Below are 4,485 nucleotides of genomic sequence, written 5' to 3' on the forward strand. Positions count from 1 at the left end.
GCTTATGGGGAAGGGCCTTTCCGCGTTACAAACCGAGGTCCGCAACACGCCTACTACAACATCTCCCCCTCCCCATAAACAATAAGATTTTATCCCGTAACAACGCGACCGCAAACACGACCGCAGGGATCTTATCCCTAACCTTATCCCTAACCTAGGCTATTTATTGTTAAAACTCTATAACACACGCATACATAATATGAATGCCTATTACTATCCTAAAACTTACACAGCCTATGGCTGCGTTCTAGGCTAATTAAATTTCCATGCCTTCACACGCTATAAAACATACTTTCTGTAGCTGTAGTGTAGCGGTTATCACGCTGTAGCCTATAAAGCAAGGCATGCATAACACTAAGGATGCTATGCCTAATTCTCTAAGCTTCCATAAAACCCCAGGTCTTGGACCTCTAAACTACGACAAAGCAGAGTTAAGCAGCGAAAACGCACTCTAAACCTACAATCCCTAATCAATACATTATATGTAAAGAGCCTTCCATGATAAAGCTTATGGAATAGCTTTTTTCAAGATAACGACGACAGCCCTCAATAGAATCCCGGTCACCAACTCTCAGCAGGGCTGGAGCAATTGACTTTCGAGCCATTTCCTGCAAATGGACTCCATGTAGATGACAAGATACTCCGAGTAGTCAAGCCACCTTGCTCATTTTCCGTGCCACACAAAATGCCGGTCCAGGTGGCACAGATGGTCACTTCAAAGGATGATTCCCGAAGAAATCCTAGTCGAGATCTTCTCCCGGCTAGAACTTCAGGACTTGAATCTTCCCATCACCAAATCCTGCAAATGAAAGGCTCAAATCTTGACCTCCATGGCCTAATGCCAATAGAGATCTATAGATACTCTATTCTACAAAACACACATCACACACTATTCAAACCTTCTAACATTACATCAGCTCAACATCCTGACATTGATCTGATTGGCTGACCTGCAGACCAATCAAAACAACGCCAAGAATAGAGATGCTACAAACATCCCGTAACGTGTTTACAGGAACGACTTCTGTGTCTCACTTCTCCTTTCCCTGTTTCTCCAGGCTTCTCAAGTTACGGCCTCGACTTCTCCGGGGGCAACTCCTGCAAACAAAACACTCAAATCCTGATTAATCCCTTCATTTTCCACATATTTGCTGTCAGATGTCTCACTGACATCCGGCTTTACCTTTCGTGATGGCACCCAAATAATTTTTCCAGAGTCTCTGTGTTTAACTGCTGCATATCCTCTGCCCCAAACCAAGATCATCCAGCCTGGCTCCCATGCGCCATCATCCCGTTTCACTTTAACCGAAGGTCCTTCACTTAAGACCTTAGGCTGCCAATGCTTTTGCACAGGCGTTCTCCTGTTATCACCACGCTCGAAGTGATTGAGCGCATAAAGAGCCTTTGCTAGTATCTTGGCTTGTCTGCTGACAGGGATATTCCCCATATATCCTTCCCCCTCCCCAAGGACACGTATCTTTTCCTTAAGGAGGCTATTAGCACGTTCCACTATGGCTTGTCCTTGAGAGTTACCAGGGATGCCTGTTGTATGAGAAATTCCCCACAAGGCTAGCCAATCTTGTGTTGAACACGATGTGAAACAAGAACCCTTGTCCGTTTTAATTTGACTAGGCAGACCCATGACTGCAATAGCAGCTGCCCAATGACACTGCGCTGCTTTCGAATTGGACTTCGCATGCTGTGTGGCCACAATAACAGAGGAGGAAGTGTCTATCGTAACTGCAAGCCAAGCCCGAGGAGAAAAACGCTGTTCCCAAGTAAAATCTGTCTGCCAAACCTGTAAAGGTTTGAGACCACGAGGATTAACCCCCGCACTTATTGTAGGTGCTGAATTACAATGAGGGCATGTGTGAACCACATCCCTAGCTACTGACAAAGGGATAGAGCATGCTCTAGCCAGAGCACGAGCTCCTACATGAAGAGTGGAATGAAGGTCGCGAGCTTCTCGCACTGTAAAAACAAGCGTGCTAGCTACTTTGTCTGCCATAGCATTCCCGGTGGTAAAAAAGCCTGGCACATCCGAATGACTTCGAACATGCAGAACTGCTACAGCAGCCTCACGACAAGCCAAGGCTTCCTCTAAGAAACCTGCTACTTCCGAACTCGGCTGCCCTTCTTGTCCCATACGGACCAGCAGCCTAGCTGCAAAAGCTGAATCGGTAACAATGTTACAAGGGGTATCATGAAAGAGACGCATCGCTAATGCGACCACCCTCACCTCAAGCATCTGCACACTAACTGTCTGATCCATAAAAACTGCAGATTTCCAAGCATTGCTTATATCCTGCCAAACCACTGCCCCTTGGCAGGTGGCTGAAGATGCATCTGTAAACAGCGTAGGCCCCTCTATTGGAGAAGTTAGAACACGAGACCTAAGAGAAACCTTGAGAGGTCTAGCCAATTAAAAAATAGAGAGCGAGTCTGAATATACTATTTCCCCTCCCCAACCTTGCAATCCTGCAAGAAGGGTCTCAGGGAGTGGCAAGGCATCACGAAAGGCCTTCTGCAAATATATTACTTCTGGCTCTTTCGCTAGAGCCCTCACGGAAAGCAAGCGAGACTTCCTGAGAAGCATCGCAAGAATCTCTAGCCAAGAAGTATAGGCACGAGTGAGCTGAGTGGAAAACAGCCACCACAATGGTTGTGGCTTTGCACTAAGGGAATGACCCAAGACTGCAGCAGCTCCTGCTTCACAACGACAGACAGCCAGCTCTAAATTCCGAGCCGAGTCAAATTGTGAGAGCGAACCGTCTAGACAGGTGCACATAATTTCTTCCCAAGCTGCAGCCATTTCTAGAGTAAATTCTCTAGGCTCCTTAGGGTTTGATCCCTTCAACTGATCATAAAAGGGCTTCATTAGTCGTGGAGGGATGCCTAAGGCACCCCGAACCCATTGGATAGCCCCTACCAACTTCTGAACATCCCATAGAGTGCTGACCTTCAATTGTATGTTAAGGCCTGCAGGTCGGACCAAATCAGGCCCATACTTGTATCCTAAGTATTCTACTCCTGGACCTCTCTGAATCTTCTGCTCTGAAACCCTAAACCCTGTGGTGGTAAGGGTAGCAATCACTCGTGTCTCAAGCGCTTGTAGGTCCTGCTCAGTTGAAGCTGCAAGCCCTTCATTCGTCAGAGGTGCAGACTTCTGCTTATCCACAACATACTTAATAATCTCTGCCAGTGTAATTAATTTTCCAGGGGCTGATCTCAAAATATCCCTCACACTCTCATGGGACTTCTGCTTAAGGCAGTTCACAATCACTGGATTATGCACCGCCCTAGGCAGGTCCGAGCCTTCCACGGCTCTCATCAATCTGTTAGCAAAGTCCTGAAACGATTCATTTGGGCCCTGCTCTATCTCTGTCCATGGGCTCGCAGGGGCTGCAGTGCGAGCAAACTTCCTGAACGCAGCAATAGCTGCTTCAGAAGTTACTAGCACTTCACCCGGTCGCAGCAATGCAAGCTGACTGTGGGGAGTTCCGCACATTCCTGGAGCGGTACCCATAAGCCTGTGTAAATTACTACCAAATGCAGGGTGAAGCAGATCATTTTCCGCTGCTGCCAACACCGTCTTGAGCTGAGTGCTCCACTCCTCCTTCCAGAGGGTGTATTGCACTGGCTCAAGAATCATGCGCATAAGATTTTCAATATCATGTGGAAGCAACGGTCCCGGTGCTGTTAGAGATTCCAGGGCATTTAAAGTAAGAGGCGATCTTAGCCCCTTCTTCTCCACAGCATCCACCAACCGCGCCACTCCTTTCGCATCCAGCGGAACCCATCTCGCTTCCCCATCATCTTGCATTGCAACCGGAAACGCATGAACCACTTCTGATAGGCCCTTCTCATCTAATGTTTCTGCTATCTTGGCCCAATCAGCAATCCGAACACGCCCACTGGACCCGCCTTGAATACGCCCACTCTCTCCTCCCCCCTCGATCCGTGCACGCCCATCGATCCCGCCCCCTTGCATCATTGGCTTTTCCGATGTAACCCCTCCTTCGGGCGGACCAAGGGGCGCGGACGGACCGCCCCTTGGGGGGTGGACACAACCTTCTCCGATCTCCGCCCCTGAATCATCATCCAATGAAGGATACAATGATTGACGCGGATAGGGAGGCGGATACAGAGGAGGAGTCTCGACAGTCTCTCGCGCGATGATTGGCGAAGACGACGGTGGGTGTTGCGACACGCCCCCTTCGCATTCCTCAGCGGTGATTGGCATCTGGTGGGTGGCACCCGAAGCCGAAGCGAGCGGCGTGGCCGGCGCCATCTTGGCCGCAGCGCTGTGGGTGGGATCTGCTCTCTTTGGGGCCAGGAACGGAGCCCGAACCTGTGGCAAAGCTGGAACCGGCGCCTGCAGCAAGTCCATGGCCGGCAGCCGCGCCGGGACTGGAGCCAGCTGCCGAGCCGAAGCCGTCGCCGGCGGCAACACCGGGGCCGGGGCCGGCTGCGGTGGCAGCGGCG

The sequence above is a fragment of the Numida meleagris genome, chromosome Z, assembly GCF_002078875.1.
Source record: "Numida meleagris isolate 19003 breed g44 Domestic line chromosome Z, NumMel1.0, whole genome shotgun sequence".
In the NCBI taxonomy this organism is placed as follows: Eukaryota; Metazoa; Chordata; class Aves; order Galliformes; family Numididae; genus Numida; species Numida meleagris.